Source organism: Typopeltis vanoorti, chromosome 24 (assembly GCF_054136105.1).
Source record: "Typopeltis vanoorti isolate ZY-2024b chromosome 24, IOZ_Tvanoo_1.0, whole genome shotgun sequence".
NCBI classification, from domain to species: domain Eukaryota; kingdom Metazoa; phylum Arthropoda; class Arachnida; order Uropygi; family Thelyphonidae; genus Typopeltis; species Typopeltis vanoorti.
The window spans coordinates 55,755,876-55,776,746 of record NC_143572.1 but is presented as its reverse complement, the minus strand read 5'-3'; the positions used below and the strand labels follow the sequence as shown (position 1 = coordinate 55,776,746).

General features: G+C 35.1%; 1 long non-coding RNA gene and 1 other non-coding gene across 2 annotated transcripts in view; one reads left to right on the top strand and one right to left on the bottom strand.

The window, feature by feature from the left end:
• The first annotated feature begins 1,240 nt into the window (after positions 1-1,240).
• The window catches only part of LOC150093232 (uncharacterized), a 55,228-nt gene continuing 35,597 nt past the window's right edge, over positions 1,241-20,871 (top strand). Inside the window, exons 1-2 of the long non-coding RNA XR_016550414.1 lie at positions 1,241-1,443; positions 2,864-2,948. This is a non-coding gene — a long non-coding RNA (uncharacterized LOC150093232). The remainder of the gene's footprint in view (positions 1,444-2,863; positions 2,949-20,871) is intronic.
• TRNAT-UGU (transfer RNA threonine (anticodon UGU)) lies at positions 18,776-18,848 on the bottom strand. The gene has a single exon. It is a non-coding gene; the product is annotated as a tRNA-Thr (tRNA).

Below are 20,871 nucleotides of genomic sequence, written 5' to 3'. Positions count from 1 at the left end.
CAGTCCATTATACAAGAACTCTGTGTTAGACTGCATCTCCTCTGTCCAAACAACCAAGCAGAACAATTTGCTATAGTTCATTCACTTACATATCTTCGGGAATTAGAATTAGGGCAATTAGAAAATGATGTTGCATTCGTCACCTCATCACTGATATACTCAAAATACTCACCACTGTCGGCGAGGGGGGACATAAAAATCTTTGAGGCCTTGAGGTGGGGCATGATCCAAAAAACGTTGGAAAATAATGCTCTATAGGGATGGGAAATTAATATCAAGTTCTGCTGATCCGCTCTTTCGTTTCCTGCTACTTCAATATGCACCCTCACTCAGTTATGCAATATGCAACCTCACTCAGTTTTGTTTTGTTTTGTTAACTTGTTTCTAGCCGCTAAAGAAGCGACTAGAAACAAGTTAACAAAATTACTCGAAATCTGGTATAAAAACACTTGCAGAAGAAAGAAGCCTAGGCTTGTGGGGAAGAATGGAAGACATATATAAAAAAAAAAAAAAAAAAAAAACTGATCAATAACAAAAGAATTCTTGCCAAGATCAGAAGCAGACTTCGGCTGAAAAAAACAGGCCATTTTCCCAGGTTTAACCAGGCTAATAACGGACATGAAAAATTAAGACACTGCCTACACAGATTCCGCATCCTGGAATTCCCATCATGCATTTGTTATCCGCACCTTCAACAGACTGTCGATCACATACTTTACGACTGTCAGCTACTGGACTCCATCCGGATGCCCCTAATTCAACACGTCATCACTTCAGGAGACGAGCAGCCAGTGTCAAAGCAGACTTATCCAAAAGTATTAGTTAGAATTATTTATTTTTACCAATAGGATCAGCTTCCAATCGTTGAATGTAATATAACTTATTCATAATGTTTGGATTATACAGTGTAAAATGTGTAGATATAAAAATAGAAATGTAAATGTAAGAATACGTACATATAGATGTAAACATGTAAATGTAAATATGAATATGGATACAAAAATATAAATATAAATGTGAATCACTTATTCAGAAGCTACATGTGATATGTGCATTGTATGCAATGACGTATGTAGGAAATAGGTTGCTTTCTGATAGGGTTACGTTGGTAGGAAAACAACACACACACAAACGCACGCACGATTTTGGTACTTTTTCCTACAGCTACACTACACGCTTGGTAAGAGCTATGCGTTTCTTGCTTTCAAGTAGCACTGGCTGCAATGCGATATGAGATAACCCTACGAATACAAGCAATTCCGTTAAGTGTTTTCCCGTGCATGAATGATTGTTATACCGTGTAATAGAAGTAACCGATGGCATATACTTATCTGTGCTATTTCAGCTCTAGTGTACAATTACAAATCCAATTTTCAGAGAAAACTGTTGCAATCATTTACATTTGTTTCAAATCATGTATCAGCATTGTCAGAATCTTGTTTTGTAAGTTTTTTTTAATTTTGCCTAATTACTCTTAGATAAGCGTACGTTTTTTTTTTTTTTTGTTTCCGAAGAACTTTATTAAAGATAATTACTCTTATTAAACAATTATTTTATAATTTAATCACAAAATGATTATAAAATGCTTACAGTTTCTGCACTTAATAAATACGAAACATAAATACGAAACAATAACAAAATATTAATCTTTTCACATATCATGGAATACATAATAATGTAAATCATTTGCAATAAATAAATTTATTCCGAGCATGCTAATAAAAAAAAATAAATTTAAGAAATAAATTCATGAAATTAATTATTTATAAGTTAAGTTGATGCATAATTACATAATTACCAATTAGCTAATTGGTTCTGCATCATACGCAACTAAAGCAATATCCGTATAAAAAATGTCGTTTTTATGATTATTTCAGTTGTTCGTTTGGCAAACACTAGCGAGAAAATACTCATGCGCACTTCGTATTGGTAATAAATAAATAATAATAAAAGAACGTCACTGAATAAAATTTGGTTCTGAAAAAATCATGAAAAAAATGTATATTATTATTATTATGTAGTTTTTTTTGTGGTATGAAGAAGAAAATGCAATGAGACATGTAGAAAATATATGACGCATAACTCCGCCATGACTTAATGAAATTTAATAATTGTGATTTTGTGTACGACAAAAATTGGTTCAAATTTCGTTACAATTTATTAATTTTTATTGGAAAAATTTGACCAAAAAATTTACTGATATTAATAATTCCGCTATGACTCCATAGAATTTACTGTAATTATTCAAATTTCTTAAATTTGGTTTCGATCGGACCATTTATTGTGGAAAAATTAGACAAAGGAAATTTTATACGTGCAGTGCATAACCAAAAACTGGTTTGTGTTTCACACGATGAATCACCATTTGTCCTATGAAGTAGCACCTATACATTGTAGAATACTATTCTAAACTACACTGGTGTCCAAAAGCAAAGGACGAACTACATTTCTACCTGCATGTGAAAAAATTTCATGGCTGCAGCCAAATATAGACATAAATTTATTGCCAGCATACGAATAAATTATATTACACAAAAAAATGTGTTATAAATTTCATACAAAATTAAACTGAACTAAGTTTTTGTCAAAAGTTACAAATTTATGTGAAAAAAAGCTTAGAATAAAGCATAAGTTATACGATATGAGAGATCATCATATGAAAAATATTAAAATGGGCTCATTTTTGTTATTAATATTTTAATAATAATATTTTTATTGAAAATGAAGTTATCAATACTAACCTTATTGATAATATATAATTTTTTGATAGAATCACAATGTTTTAATCAAAAACATGTTTTTAATTAATAAAATGATATTACAAAATGATATTTTCTGCATAAGCACTATTTTGGCATTACAGGACTTTGTGCCCATCGGCTAGGGAAAAAAGTTCAAATTCTCGTCATGAGCGCAGGAATCTTTGTATGGGTTTGTTTAAATCAAAGGTAAGTTAGCCGATCTCATACGGGGGATATCAGGATTTTTTCTCCCGAAGCTCAGGTTTTTCACCCTGCATACAGGCAAATCGACCAGGGAACACACGCAATTATTTTCTTATCGGTGAAGAGTTATCAGTTTTAAAAAATGAAATGATTATGAAGTCGAATGCGAATTCTATGCACTACCACGGATAGCGTTTATGATAATTCCTCTGATGGCGAATTTTTTTTAAAAAAATTATTTTTAATATGCTGGAAGCGACACACACACACACACACACACACACACACACACACACACACACACACACACACACCCCTAAGCAAAAATGAAATTGCAATTTATGCTTATAACATTTAAAAGAAGATACAAATTAATTGCAAATTTCATTAACTTTCTGTTGAGAATTAATTAATTAAAAAAAATCTGTCTTGATTTCAAGGAGAGGCAGTACTCAGCGATGTTAAAAGTATATGCAGAATGATTAGAATTAAAGCAACCTTGTTTAAGCCATTGTGGAGCGCCACCTACTGTTTACAATGCTGCGAAACTTCAAGAATACACTGCCTCATGGGAAAGCGATATATCTGAGAAGAAAAAAAGTAGTTCCAAAATTAACAAACAGGGGCGCTGTATGATGTACCGAATGTAGATGTAAGTTTTAAGAAGGATAAACGCGATACAAGCATAAATAACACATTTTTATTTACTTTCACTATGCCAAACTGCATCCTTTGCACAGTGTGTTCAACGATAGTACGCAGCTGGTCAGGACTGATATCGTTATGCTGCAACTGTGAGTATTCACACCTCTGTTCAGGCGAAAATTAGTCTTATCTCCCCCTCAAAATCATTCACGGCTATGCAAAGTTCAACCCCATTCGATCAAGGACTGTTAAAGCGAATGTCAGTCGACTTTCAAAGTCTTGCAGTGGCATCTTCTGTGTCAATTATCTTCAATGATTAGAAATGCAGAATCTTCTGTAGAATTTTTAGACAGTTGTGTAAGGCACATCCGTGTGCCTTGGCACGTGCACTGCAGGAACCAACGCTGTTATATTCATGGCCACAACGGCACTAGCAAACTTCATTCGCTTCTTGTGAACTGATTGGTTTGCGACCTCTGCTAAGGCTAACTATCATTTTGATCACCCTGTAATATATATAAAGATAAAATGTGGATAATTTCAAAAAAAAAATATATATATATAAAAATTAATAAAAATAGACAGAAATATTTAGTCACCTACAGTACTAATGTACCGTAGGCTTAATTGTTTATGTGGCTGGGACACGCACGCATGCGTCTCCCGGCCTTGATAGAAAACATTACTGTTTTCTATCAAGGCCAGGTTATCCGGAAGAGAAATATCACGGGAAAAAAAAAAAATCCGATATATCTCATTTAATTTGTTTATTTCATTTGTTCAAATGTAATTAATATTATAAGCTGATTGATTAGCTTCTTGGTTAAATAAAGAATCGCTTATGTCCTATACAAATACGGATGTCGACATCATCAGGATAAAGCCGGATGAAAGATAAGTTAGCGATGATAACTTTATCCGATATTTAAGAATTTTACTGCATACAGATATTACTTTCTTTTTAATATATTTTTTTAATACACACGCAACAAGTATATCCTAGTCTTATTCAGACTAGCGGAAAATCAAGATTACCATAGGCCAAGTGACCATTACATTCAAAATACGGTGGTATTCAAATACATGTTAATATTTTTCTGCCTTCAGAAATTTGTACCGTGTTCATATGCTATGTTGAAATCCTTACTGGGATGGTCAGTGTTTTTATCATTAAAATATTGATATATACAGTATACATCCTGTCTCTATATGTAATCTATACTGCCTTATATGACCCAGATATACACCTGGATTCGCATGTACATTTATCTACTATCAAGCGGAAGTAGAGAAGAATTTACGGTGTTGGAAAGAGATGTTATCATGTTGTTTTTTGATGCTATATTACTGCCATATCCAGCGATAGGATATTGCATAACTGCATATCGTAGTAGCGTGAAAACATGTCTTCAAGAGCAGTATTATCTACTAATTATAAATTATTTAAGTTAAGGGATTTTACATTCCATATTGTTTCATAGTCGAATAAGAAACTCAAAGAGTTTCATGCCGAATATAGTCATATATAAAGTTTGGCGAGTCCAAGCGTAAGCAAATACCTGGATAGTGCAACACCAGGGCAACTCGTTGTCTGGTAGTGCAACACTGGGACAACTCATAGTAAGAATGGAGCAAGCTCCGATCACTGTTCTTGGTATTTACTCATAATGTGAAACCCAGTTCCTGGTCACGCTACATCCTAATTGGATGGACCAGTGTAGACGTGGCAGATGCCTCACGCTCGAGTGCGTCATCCTGACTCTCAACTCGAGGAGAGCAAAATGTTATGGTCTGAAGCTGTTTCCCCTAGTATGGACTATGGGCACAGAACTTTGGTTGTTTACAATTTACACACAGTTAACAGACAAAAAATACTGTTAGTAGGCTACAGATGGATTCGAATAAATAGATATTTAGTCCCTAGTGGAAATCCGATAAAAACAGCAACAACAATCAGTGATACCCACAGTCCCTTAATTACCAGGACCTACCATTACTAGTTTTCCTAATCATAACCTTAAGTTAATCTTATACCTAAATATGTATTCTTGTTTTTAAATTACTTATGTTCTCCTGATTTGGTTAGTTGAGGAAAAAAAAGAAAAGAAAACCGTTTCCAGAACACGAAGTATATCTATATTGATCTTATTGCGAAAAACCCGGGGCAGAGCTGACTACTACCGGGTGCGTCCCCAGGTGGCGGATCGGGGAACAGCCTTCAGATATGGAGGCTAGCTGCGATATAAGCAGAGCAATCTGGCGAATAAGCAGCCGTGGACCAACAGCGACTGAGCTATCATGGCGTGGGGGAGCAGAAGTGGCAACTCTGTCTCACTTAAAACCTCACAAAGCCCAATGACAACTCGGTGACATGGCGAGTAGTGCCGCCATTAAATAAGTACCTGCTGGGGTCACCGCCCCTGACATTGGGAAGCAGCATTGTCAGTACTGATACAAGGTTGAAGCCAAATGATGACGGAAAAGCTTGTGATCAGAGATTTGCAGATGGCAATATGATTACATTGTGTACGTCTGTAATACTGCGGAGCAGAAAGCAAACGGAGAAACTACTGCTCTACCTTATCTCCAGAACAACCACTATGGCGAGCAAACCCTTACAATTGGCCCCAAGTTCCCGGCGTCCCTTAAATGGGACAGGGGTGCGAAGAATCTCCGGGCTCAAAATGGTGTTCACTTTTAAAATTGCAACTTGGAATGTCAGAACTCTGTATGAAGCTGGCAAATTAAGAAATGCCACAAGAGAAATGAAGAGGCTGGGCATCCGGATTTTGGGAATTTGCGAGACAAGATGGCCAGGATCTGGAAAGTGTCAACATGATAATATGACAATGTATTACTCTGGGAATGATGAGAACAAACATCGACATGGTGTAGCTGTAATAGTGGATGAAGAAATCAATAAATCAGTAATAAATTGGATTCCATTTTCTGAAAGGATAATGCTGTTACAACTTAAGGGAAACCCCGTTAACATAAATATCATCCAAGCTTATGCACCCACAGCTGACAAAAGTGAAGAAGATGTTGAAGAGTTTTATGAACACCTAAAAGAGATTAAAAACCTAACAAACATGATATAAACATAGTGATGGGTGACTTCAATGCAAAAGTGGGAAGAGGGGGTGATGGAGAAATTGTTGGCGAACATGGCTTAGGCACCAGAAATGACAGAGGAGATCGCCTAGTCCAATTCTGTCAGGACGAAGATCTAACAATAGCAAATACCTGGTTTAAACTTCCACCAAGAAGACTGTACACTTGGAAATCGCCTCAAGATAACCAACATAATATTGTCAGAAATCAAATTGAATATATACTGATAAATAAAAGATTCCACAGTAGTATAAAGAGTGCAAAGACTTATCCTGGAGCAGATATCTCATCAGACCACAATCCCATAGTTGCAGAAGTACGTCTTAGATTAAAATCAGCTAAAAAATCACAAAAGAAGAAAAAGAAAATTGATGTAGAAAAACTGAAAGACCCGAACATAAATAAAAGTGCCAAGACACAGCTTAACCTGCGATTACAACAGATTAACATAGAAGAAAATAAAAGAGTGGAATCTCTTTGGAATAGCTTAAAGAATGCCATCGTAACAACAAGTATTGAAGAAGTAGGTTATGTGAATAATATAAAACAACAGGAATGGATGACAGATGAGATTCTTTCTCTTATTGATACAAGAAGAATGTATTAAAACAAAGACCTAACCAGGTATACAGAAACACATAACATCATCAAGAAAAAAATAAAAGAAGCCAAGGAAAATTGGATGAAAAATTTATGTACTGAAATTGAACTGCTTCAGAAACAACATGATAATTTCAATCTGTATAAGAAAATCAACGAAATTTCCGGAAAACTGAGGAAAAAGCAAATAGTGTCTCTAAGAGACGAAAATGGAAAAATAGTTCTAGAAGAAGAGAATAAAGCACAGATTTGGATAAAATATGTAACAGAACTTTTCAATAATACTAGACAGAAGCCTATAAATATAAAAATAACATTCAAGGACCAGCAATCATGAAATGCGAAATAGAGAATGCTATACAAACAAGTAAAACAGGAAAAGCCAGTGGACCAGATGGTGTGCAAACAGAATTTTTAAAATTAATCGAACCAGATAACATCAAACTTCTTGAAAAACTATTTAATAAATTATATGAAAGTGATGAATTTCCATCAGATTGGCTCAAATCTACATTTATCACTATCCCAAAGAAACCCAAAGCGAATTCCTGTGGTGACTTCAGACTTATTAGTCTAATGAGCCAAACATTAAAAATATTTTTGAAAGTAATTCAGAATCGCATTTATAGAAAAAGTGAAGAAACTCTAAGTGAAACACAATTCGGCTTTCGGAATGGTTTTGGTACTAGAGAGGCCCTTTTCTGTACCCAAATATTGATACAAAAATGCATAGAAAAACAGAAATCTGTCTTTATGTGTTTCATAGATTTTGAAAAAGCATTCGACAAAGTCAGACACACCAACTTAATAGAAATCCTTCAACAAATAAGGTTAGACGAACAAGACATAAGAATAATAAGAAATCTGTATTGGAATCAGTCAGCTACCGTTCAATTAGACAACATTACCACCAGTGATATTAACATCAAAAGAGGAGTGAGACAAGGATGTGTGCTCTCACCACTCCTGTTCAACATATATGCAGAGGTAATCTTTAAAAAAGCATTGGAAGAATGTCCAGAGGGAATCACAATAAATGGAAAGATTGTTAACAACCTACGATATGCAGATGACACCGTGCTAATTGCAGATAACATTATGGATCTCCAAAAACTCGTTGACAGAGTATACATAGAAAGCCAAAGAATGGGAATAAATATAAACATCAACAAGACAAAATACATGATCATCAGCAAACATCCAGCCTCATCAATGAAACTGACACTCAATGGGAAAAATATTGATCAAGTGTCAAGATATAAATATCTTGGTTGCTGGCTTAATGAACGGTGGGATCCAGAAATAGATATAAAGACAAGGATTGAAGTTGCACGGCAGTCCTTCATGAAAATGAGAACACTATTCTGCAATAAAGACCTAAACATGGAAGTCAGATGCCGAATGCTGAAATGTTACGTGTGGTCTATTCTGCTCTATGGAGTTGAAACATGGACATTGAAGGCGACAACCATCAAGAAAATCGAAGCCTTTGAGATGTGGCTATACAGAAGAATGCTAAAGATATCATGGACAGAAAAAATTACCAATGAAGATGTCTTAAAATCCATTGGCAAAGCTAAACATCTTGTACAAATAATCAAGAAACGAAAAACATCATATCTTGGACACATCATGAGAAACAGCAAATACCAACTTCTACAAACTATTTCGGTAGGAAGAATTGATGGCAAAGGAACTAGAGGAAGAAAAAGAATATCATGGTTTGACAACATCAAGACGTGGACAGGAAAGAGCAGTGCACAACTGCTCAGATTAGCACAAGAGCGCAGTTTGTTCGCCAAGATGGTCGCTGACTTTCGATAGAAGATAGCACAATAAGAAGAAGATTGCGAAAAATACTATATTGATAATATAGTATTTTTTTTTTATTTTAAATACGATAAATCCCATACAAGATGTCATGACAGTGAATTGCATCAAAATGAAACTGAGTTCGATATTTATAAGGATTTAAAAGAAGAGAAAAAAAATTTTTTCATTTCAATAACCATCTCTTACGAATATAATAATTAAAAAAAATCTGTTTTGATTTTATCTCTATCAAGAAAAGGCGGTACTAAGCGATGTCAAAAGTATATACACAGGCTGGACAAATTCACTTGCCTGCTGCGAGGAGCTGCAGAGTGGACAAAATAAAATAATTTGAAAACTTAGAGATTATGTGATCCTGATTCGCCCTATCATTTCGTCCTATTCATGTCTTTACTTCAAAACCGAAATAACTTTATTAACATGCAATTAAAATGTTTTGTAGAGATTTAAAATATTTAAACGACGTTACACGTGTGATGACTTGATAGCTGGTATAAGAGAAATGATGTCAGAATCTGACACACGCACTTGGAATATTGGGTACAAATATGGAAGCTTCATACAGGAAGAAAATGAAGACATGGACGTACTAAAGAGGGTACAGAGGTGAGAAGTAAGTGCGGTAATTTGAACTAAAAGCTTAGAAAGAATAATAAAAGCAGTAACTGGAACCGAAACATGTCTTACTATGAAGGGATAAAGGTTGTAATTATGAGAACATTTGGAAGGAACACACACACACACACACACACACACAGATTATTATTATTATTCTGATACCACACGTGAAACTAAACACGCCTAGAATATAACAGCCATTTTCGTAATTAATATTACATGAAAATGGCCGTTATATTCTATTAATTAAATGAAATTAAATGAAATTAAATGAAATTAAATGAAATATTCTGAAATTAAACGTGTTAATTTCAGCAGTTAAAAAAAAAAAAAAAAGAGTCTAAACTTTGAAGAATAGTGTCATAATTAATATGCCGAAAACGTGATCTTATAAATATATAATTTACATTAATAAAAAGCCAACTATGTATTTCGATATTCTTAATTTTGTTGTGTCCAATAATTTATCTTTCCCTAACTTTTCAATTGCTTTAAGAATACTATTAACCTTACCTGTTAGTGTAGCGAGCAGTGAACGTTCCTTTTCCAAGTTGAAATTGATTAAAACCTACTTAAGAACAAGTATGTCACAAAAAAGGCTTGTTAGTTTGGCGTTAATAGCTATTGAAAATGATATATGTGCGGAATTAGACGTTAAGTCCATTATTTCTAATTTTTTGAATATGAAATCAAAAACTTTAAAATTTTAATTAAAAAAATTTCAAGTATATTTATGTAATTTAATTTATTTTCTGTTATTCTGTAAAGCTTTTATTTTTTGAATACTTATATTAAATGTTCTAATTATTTCTGAATTATTTTCTTATTTTCTCATCTATTTTGAGTTTCTTTTATTTTCCTAAAAGATAGTTCCACTTATAAAAATTATTAAAAAAATTTTTACAACTTACTAAGAATTTAGTAAAATGCAAGAATTTTTTAAACTTTAGTTCAAATAAATTTTAATTTTGTTAGCGATTCGGATCGGTGAGAAGGCTATAATCCCTGTATCATTATATTCAACGATTAAAGTGAAGTGGCTTTATCAAAATTTGCTTTAACTTTCGAGAATTTTTTGAATATTTGGGTTTTTAATTATTATCCTGCCTAGCCAACACCCCCGGTTAATTACATTTAGCGAACCAACGTGTAGCTGTTCGGTCAAATTTTATTTAAAAAATTTCAAATAATTTAAATTTTTATTATCGTAAAAGAACCACACACGCCCGGATCGTTACAGGGGCGCTTAGACAGAAATTGCATGCGGGCGCCAAATACCCTAGCGTCGGCTCTGACCGTCGTTAAGAAAGAGGTTCAGAATAATAAATATAAAGCGTCTATTTTAGCATGCGTATGAGTTCCTCTCTTTGCGCATGATGTCATATCTACAAAAATCGGTCAAGGTGAGCATTGTGGAATAGCCTGCATTTCTCTTTCAAGTGAAATAATTTCTATTTCAATTGTGTCAATTGAAATAATTTCCGTTGTTGAAACAATAATGTAAATGTAGGCGAACTACTTAGATTTATTATATTAGTAATGGCTAAATGTGCAGTATTCGGTATTTGCAAATAATCATCTTGGAAAAACAAAATGGACTGACTTTCAAAAATTTTTGGAAAGCCAGTAAACTCACTTTCATCCACATATAACGTCACAAGCACAGCCAATTACAACAATATACAAAGTGAGCAGCCTTTAGTTTAGAAATATGTACAAACTTTGATAAAGAACACTGAAAAAAATTAAAAGTAAAACTTAAGTATAATTTCTGGGAAATTCCCATGCTACTCCTCTAAAACACTATTAATATAATTAACGGCTATTTTAGCCTGTTTTTGTTTAGGAATGTCCCTTATATTTAATACATTGGCTAACATAACTCAAAAAGGGTATATATATATATATATTAGGGCATTACGGGCGAGTGTAGAAGGCAAATATGGCAGAATAAAAATATGGAAAAATTATGTACATACCTTGATTTTGGTTTAAAGATGCTTTCTAAATCCAAGCTCTTGTTGAAAGGGGGGGGGAGAGAGGGAAAGAACATGGGGATGTACTTGAGACACGGGAAATAAGTTTGGGAACCCGGGTTACTATTAATAATATATATATAAATATATATATAAATATATATATATATTCTTTTGTTGTGGGGAGAGGGGGGGAAAGAAGGGGAAGGGTATCCTTATGTGGAAACTGGGGCAAGGGTTTACGGGGTGTGGACCGTTTCGGTCATCGTCTGACCATTGTCGGAACTTTGTGGGAATGACCGTAGGGCTATGTCAGGGCAGCAAGATGTATCTGCCAAATTTGGGCATTTGTTGTCGCTAAATGGCCGGAGGCGTGGCTTAATTTGTAAGTTTTGGAACGTCCAACATTCGGAAATTAGGTAGGGGCCGTGGACGTTGACAGAATTACCATCGCATTTTATGGCAATCGTTTCGGATATTCTAAGCATCGTTTCGTTTTCTTGTTTGTCAATGATTATGGCTTTGTCAATTTGGGGAATGTGTTTTAGTTCAAGGGCGTGAGCTGCAATTTCAGTCTTCCCTGTATTCTGTGGTTTGTTTTTCTTTTTGATGTTGCGATGTTTTTTCGTGTTCAGATATTCTGGAATGGGAATATTGCAATCCCTGAAGTGCTCTTGTAGTCTAGTCCATAACGACCTAATTGTAGAGCCCGTGTAGGTGACGTCACAGTCTTTTTGACAAGGAAATTTGTAGACTAGTTTGTGGTGTTCGAATAATTCTTTATGAGTGAGAGATTTAGTAGGTTTTAGGAGAGTTCCTAATTTATGGTTTGTGGTGAATACTAGCTTATAGTCCGTGTTTTTGAAAATGTATTTGAAAGCCTTGTATGTGTTTTGGATGTATGGCAATTTGATGACCATACGTGTCAGGAAGTCTGCTTTTGTTGTATTATTGTTAAGACGGCATTTTGCCGTAAAGTTCGCGTAATTTATTAGATGCGTGGGTAGTTACGATTTTTGAAAACCTGTGTTAAATTTTCTTAAACCTGAGTTCAGTGTTAAGAAAATTGCTGTTGGTGGAGAATTTGTAAGCATTGATAAATTGTGATAGGATGACTGATTTTTTAACGAAATATGGGTGGTATGAATTGAAATGGAGGTAGTTTCCGACATGTGCGGGCTTGTGAAATATCTTCGTGGCAATTCTGTTATGGCTTCTGATTAATGTAAGATTTAAGAAATTGATGGATTTGTTCAGTTCTGTTTCCATGGTGAATTGTAGTCTGTTGCTAAAATCGTTGAGGGATGTTTGTAAGGCGGAGATGTGTGAGGGTTTGCCAATGCATAGAATATCGTCTACGTATCTGCCATAGAAGGTGATGCCGGGAGGGGGAGGGAAGGGTGGAGTAGAAGTGATTCAATGCGCACCAGGAATAACTCCAATTGTCCACTGATGTTTTCGCCGATTGGAAGACCGAAAATTTGAACATATAAGGAGTTGTTGAATTTAAAGAAGTTGGCGGATATTGTGAGTTTAATCAAACTAATGATGTCATTTGGTGTTAATTTTGTGCGTGTGTGTGTAGGGTGTGGTCCTCGGAGAGTAGTGTGTGTACGATGTCTAAAGTTTTGGGAACATCCACGTTGGTGTATACTTCATCATACATTGGAGTTATTCCTGGTGCGTATATTAAAAGTAAAACAATTTCCATAACCAGAGGTTTTTTGTTCAAAACCACGTACTATTTCTTTGCACTGCTTCATTCATTGTAAAGTTTTGGGTGTTCAATAGTGCTGCCATCTGTGAATCTTTTCAGAAGTTTTGTTCAAGATTAACGTTCTGCTTCATAGCAAAACTTTTTAATCTCGAACTTGTGAACCTTTCCAGGAAATGTATTATTCAATTTTATTTAATAATTTTCGCTTTTCACTATATTTCTATTATTTCATTAATTTGCTTCATTCTAATTTTTTTTTTTATAATTCTTATGTGATTCTTACTCACGAAAAGTTGTAAGCCTATAATACATTTATACCATGAGCGGGCTGAGGATTATTATTTTTATTACACTGAACTTTTTAAAGCCATTTCTGTCCTCCAACAAGCGAAGGTCTCACACATCGCGCAATCTATAATATTTATTCATCCTCCAATTATTTTTGACATGTTCTTCATCATCAACAACAACCATGGGTCCAATGCCCGTAGGTATCTGCCATCTTGATATGATTCTTCCATTGCATTCTATTTTGTGCAAGATGACTCAGTTTGTGTATAGAGTTTCTGCACCATTTGACGATGTCATCGCCCCATTCTCTGTTTGGTGTTCCTCTTTTGTTCTTTCCTTCAATCAATCCAAACAGCAACGTTTTTAATTTTCTCTCATCATTCATTCTACATATATGGCCAAATAGACGTAGTTTCCTTTTGATTATTTTCTGGATCAGGTTTTCTTTTGGTTGTATTCGTCTGTAGATTTCCTCATTGTTCACTTTCTGTATCCAGCTTATTTTCAAGATCTTTCTATAGCACTTCCTTTCAAATGCCAATATCCGCCTTTCAGATTCTCTTAGGAGTACCCAGGCCTCGCATCCATAGAGCATGCTGCTGAAGATACAGGTTTCTACAATGCGCAGTTTAGTTTGCATCTTTATAGCTCGGCCCTTCCATATTTTGTCCATGGCTTTTAAAATTGTTGTTGCTCTGGTTATTCTAATTTTTATCTCTTTTTTGGGATCGAAGTCATGTGTCATGTGGCATCCAAGATATGTGAAATGTTCCACATTTTCCAGTTGAAATCTGACTATTGTAACTCTGTTCAGTAACTCCTGTTGTCCGAATATCAATATTTTAGTTTTTTCAAAGTTGAAATTTAGTCCATATCTTTTTCCTTCTGTGTATAGTGTTTGCAATGTCTGTTCCAGTCTTGCTGCGTCTTCTTCAATCAGGATGATATCATCTGAAAACCAGAGGTAGTTTATTCTCATGCCATTTATTGAAAGTCCTCCACCTACTTCTTTAATCTTATCTAGTGTTCTTCCCAGATGTGTGAGGAAGATGATTGGCGATATTGGGTCCCCTTGCCTTGTGCCTTGACTAGTGGCAAACCAATCTCCAGTCTCACCTGCTATTATGATTTTTGTTTGTGCTTGGCTATTTATATCTTTCAGCAGGCGGATCAATTTATTGTCCAGACCATAGGATTCCAAGACAGCCCATGTTATATTTTGGTCAATATTATCAAATGCTTTTTGGAAGTCCACGAAATATATATATAAACAAAAAGATATATTCAGCAATATATCTTTTTGTTCTTTGTTCGAGCTTTCTCTGCTATTAGTCTTAGTGCGAATATTTGTTGCATTGTACTCCGATCCTGTCGAAATCCGGCTTGATCATCCAGAAGATGTGCCTCCATATACCCATTCAGGCGCATTCCATCAGCATTTTGCCAAGATGACTCATAAATAGTTCTGTAATTGGTGCATTCTAAAGCACTGCCTTTCTTACGAAGAACAACCAAGACCGATTTTTTCCACTCTTCGGGGGCATACCTTGATCTCCATATTTCATTACATAGCTTATGTATTTCTTTTGTAACTGATTCTCCCCCATATTTTAGCATCTCATCTAACATGTTGTCTTTTCCAGGACGCTTGTTATTCTTGAGATGTTTTATAGCCTTATTCACCTCCTCTTCCAAAATGTCATTTTCAAAGATCTCTGCTGGTGGAGAGATTGCTTTAGTTCTTTGATTACTTCTGTAGCAGTATCATTTAGTTGATTTTTATACAGTTCGCTGCAGTTTCTTGTCCATCTGTGTATGATTTCTGTCTTGTCCATCAATACTTTACCATTTTCATCTTTGACTGCCGCTTCCTATTGACATTTCTTACACGTTTGTAGACCTCTGTGGTTTTGTGTTCTCCATGGTACTGTTCAATGTCTTTGCACTGGGCCTCCAACCATTTGGCTTTATCAGATCTTGCTGCTTTCCTTTCTTCATTGCATTTTTGACGGTATTACTCACCTGCTGCCTCTGAATTATCACTTTTAAGTTTCAGTTCTCTTGTACCAATTTTAGGGTTTACTGAGTTATCCATTGCTTATTGATATTTTCTCTTTCGGGAATTACTTCCTCTACTGCTTTTTTTTAGCACTGTAGTCTAAAAGTGTAAACTTAAGTTTAGTTTCCAATATGTTCTGATATGCTGTTCTTAGCCTGTCTTCATTTAGTTTTGAGATGTCTCTAGCTTTCCAGAACTTTCCTTTGTACTTCTGTTTCAGTTTTAGTCTTATATTCGCATTCACTAAGCTGTGGTCCGAATCAATATCAGCTCCTTGGAATGATCTTCACTGTTGAACTGAGGTTCTCCATTCCTGGTCTATTAATATCAGGTCGATCATATTCCTGTGTTTGCCATCGAAGGAGCGCCACATCCATTTATGACAATCTTTTTGTTGGATTTGGTATTGCCAATCACCAGGTTGTTATCCGTGGAAAATTCCAGAAGTATCTCTCCACGTTCAATTCTTTCTCCATATCCAAAATTTCCCATAACCTTTTCCCATCCTGTGTTATTTTTGCCAATCTTTGCATTCCAGTCTCCTCCAATGATGAGTATATCCTGCTTCGGCACCTCATCAATTACTAGTTGTAGATCCCTGTAAAATCTCTCAATGTTTTCATCTGCACTCTCTGCAGTGGGTGCATATATTTGAATGGTTCTGATATTAAATGGTTGGGCACTGAATCTTGCAACCATTATTCTTTCACTAACTGTTTTGTCTCCTATCATTGCCTGACAGACCTTGTTACTTAGCAGGAAACCTACGCCTGCTTCATGCTTACTTTCATTTCCTTACCCTCTTCCACCATTTGATTCTCCTGACAATGTCCATCTCATTTCTGAAATACCCAATATATCACATCTGCATTTCTTCGTTTCTTCTTGAAGCAACTGCAATTTTCCAGTTGCCCAGAGTGTACGGGCATTCCATGTGCCAATTAATATTCCATCCTTTACAGGCCTGAGTTTGATTGTTTTGTCTTTGTTTTCAGTAACTGATTTTTCGATCCAACTCTGATTAATAAACTACATGTTCTTAGTGAAAGTTAAAGAACAAACGGCTAATAGTTCTAATAAGAACTGGGCGATGGACTGAGTCCTTGACTCTTTATCCCGTCATCTGAATGAAGAAAATCTGTATGGATGGTGTTATTGAGCTAAAAGCTCTAGTCATGGCTAGGTAACGGCAATAGCCGAGCCTCAGTTAAAGCTTCATTGGCTACAGCATTGCTATCCGCTACCCTGGAAGTCCTAAAAAGGACTGGTATAACTCCAACTCTTTCAGAACAAACGGCTCTTAAAGTTCTTAAAAGAACTGGGCGATGGACTGAGTCCTTGACTCTTTATCCCGTCATCTGAATGAAGAAAAATCTGTATGGATGGGGTGTTATTGAGCTAAAAAGCTTTGTCATGGCTGGGTAACGGCAATAGCCGGGCCTCAGTTAAAACTTCATTGACCATTGACGTTACTGACAGGATGGGTGAAGCACAAGTGCTTTTCATATTCCCCTTTATCTGTAATGAGAGTTATTTGGGAATGGGAGATTTGTGAGCAATTAATCTCGCCCTCTGAGGGCAGTAGTGTTATATCCTTATAAGGACTGGCTTAAAGGGGCGAAGCAAAAATGCTTTTCATCTTCCCCGTTATCTGTAGAGGACAGTGTAGGGATAAGGTGTTATTGAGCTATTAAAACTCTGATCATGGCAGGAGAGTAACAGCAATAGCGGAGTCTCAGTTAGAACTTCATTGGCTACAGCATTGCCATCCATTACCCTCCAAGGGTGTTGGATTGAATGAATCAATCACCGCATCTCACGGTCGATTGATTCCCCCGGCAGTAGTGTTGGCTACAGTAATAGGCTTATAATATTTTGATATACGAAACTTTTTAACCTGTATGTAATTTTTTAGATATTTTTAGAAAATACCAAATTTTTTAAAAAAAATGTTAGGTTCATTTTAAGTAAAATATAACTTGCATTATTATTTCTAATTAAAAATTAAATAAACTTCATAAATAAATTACATAAAAGTAGCGTGAATGATATGAAATCCATCCCAACTTAAAACTTTTTATTTTCTTTATTTATTTTTTGTGGAGAGAGAGAGAGAGAGAGAGAGAGAGTGAAAAGAATACATCTTTTCAATCCATTAGGAGATATACAAGAAATTTTGTTTTATTTTCACCTCTTTCAATTGAGATTTTTGTGGGAGGATACTAATGCAATATATTCATTCGACTTCTAAACTGAATCACATCTGGCTATGAAAGAAGTCGTTTTGTTATTAAACCCTATTTGTTTTTGGTATTTAGTAGGCAAATCAATGAATAATGCTCCTTGCTGCGATGACCTAGAAAGGGAGAGGAGATGCAATTATTATTATAATAATAAAAAAAAAACATACAGATACGTGGATAACTATTTCACTCCAATGAATTCATGTATAGTTTTCATACCAGTTCACATATTCTCATATAAATTCATAAATTTATATGTTAATAAATAAATTATATTTATAAATTATTAGTGTATAATTATATAATGAAATTATAATGATATGAAATAATAATTATAAACTATAAATAAATAAAACATATAAATTGAATAATCCGAAAACTTGCTCCTGAGACTAAACATGAAAAGATTCAAGGAGCTTCAGTCTCTTAAGAATAATAACACTCTTATACTGGTCGATTATACTCATCAACCATCAAAAGATCACAAATATCCATGTGCACAAATGAAATTTGAATCCACACCATGCAGTTCGAGAGAGAAGAAGCTATCTACGCCGGCAACCTAGACGACCAGTTTACATTATTCTATATTACAGATCATGAAATGAATAATTTTGGTATTTGAAAAGAAAAATCAACCACAGTTATAAGCCTTTTTATAGATATATATGTATATTCGAATTTATATTAATGAAGTATTAAAAATAAAGAAGAAATGAATACAGCCCACTATAAGCTTCCGGTGAGAATTGAACTCACGGCCCCTGGTTTACAAGACCAGTGCTCTAACCACTGAGCTACGGAAGCTCTCTCTACACGATGAAGATTATCTTCAATATTACTTTTAATTCTTGTAAAGAAATTTCACACACTTCACCATGTTACTATTAGCTTAGATATTTTTTCTCTTTTTTTATTTTTCTAGCTCTAAGCTTCGGCTTGTTGCGTCTACAATACTTCAGTGCAGACAATCTGTCCATTAAGTCTGAAAAGTTCTTTTTAGTTGTTTTTATAACCCCTACACTTAAAGAAATTGTTTTAAAAGTTGTTCGCATTTGATAAAGAATTATATTATGCGTTTGGTGCGAGCATCATACACGTTTCAAACTCGCGATGACGTCAGTAAATCACGTGGTCCAACAGTCTGCCATTTTATCTCCGTGAAGTTGATAGTACCGCTACAAGTTAGTCTATTGCACAGTATTCTGGTTGGTAGTTACCATAGCGAGTGGGAAGTTTTCAAAGACTGATCGTAATTCGTTGCGGTAAAGAGTTATAAATCCTTCTTCAAAAATGAGCAAAGAGAGAAATAAAGCTTGAAGTAAAAATTTAGAAGGGAGTGGTTGCAAATGGGAATGCTTAGTAAATCACTATGTGATGTTCCTGGTGGCGCTACAAAAGGCACTGTGATATAGCTGCTAAATAGTGTCAGCTTGTAAAGCATAGTGAAACTAAAAAACACTTGGTGCAGTACCATATAAGGCTTTTCCTATTACAAATATGCCTGTGAAGAAGCGAACTTTGAAAGCAGCTTAGCATTATTTCTTTGTTGTCATACATCATTCAACAGTTGCGATTATCTAGTACAGGGGTGTTCAACCCGTCGATTGCGATCGACCGGTCGTTCGCGGAACGATTTTTGGTAGATCTCTTGTGTATTCCTCCTTACTTACAAATTTAATTAAAACTGGAAATATAATATTTTATTTATCATTATTTTGTATTATTTTTAATTTGCTTTAAATGTATTGCTATTGTTTATTTATTTTTCGTTAAAATTGTCAAATCAGTAATTTTCTTATAAGTCCGGGTAAATGAATTAATTTGGATCAGTGGAGGTCAAACAGCGAGCCGAGTAAATACGATTATAAGCAAAGTGTAAAAACTCGATTGTAGCTTAAATATTAAATATTCCAAAGCACATTACATCGATTTTTTACTTAGATTAAGTCCCATGTGAATATTGTAAAGAAAAATAAACTTTGTTTGTCTCGGTATAGTTTGTGTTAGATGTTTTTGTAAATAATTCTTTTGAAGCTAACTGTATATACTGCTTCAATAAGAGTATGTTAGCGTGTTAAAAACAAAGGCAATGTTTTTGTCGCCGAAGCTGTACATGGCGGCATTAGAAAGATTGTTATTGAAACTTGTATGTATGAGAAAGGCTTGCAGGCTCTAAGTGCAAACATCTCCGAAGTCAGTCAGAAAGAGTTCAAACAACTTTCCGATGGCCGGCAACTTACAATCAAAACAAAGCGGAGGAGAACTAAAGGCGTGCCGAACTTGAAACTTAAGATGAAATTCATATCGATTCTTTGGGAGTTGCCAAACTTCATGAGAGGTCTCAGAGGAGGCATAATAAAAAGGGATTGAAGCAAGCAGAAGGGGGTCCCAGTTACAGAATTGCTATCAGAGAGGAGGCCACCCGGTTCAGAGTCGCCGTCAGAGAGACTGCCCGGATCCACGTTAGCCGAGAGAGGCGTTTCCCGCTTCCAGAAAGGAGCTTCTCGGTTCGAGACGTCGCTAGAGAGAGAGAGAGAGAGAGACTACTTCTAGGCCGAAAACAAGGTTTCAAATTGCCAAAAGGAAGAGTTCCAATTGCCGGAGAAAAGTTTCCAGGCCAGGTTAATGTCAGACATTCACCATTGTATTGCGTTTTCATTACAATCTGATGAATCAAACGACTTCACTGATATTGCTCAGTTAATGGTATTTATTCGCATGGTATTTCAAGATTATTCAAGTAAAGAACTTTTGAAAATTATATCATTATTGGGAAGGACTAGAAGAGAAATCATTTTTTCGGCATTTGATGAATTTGTGAAACAAC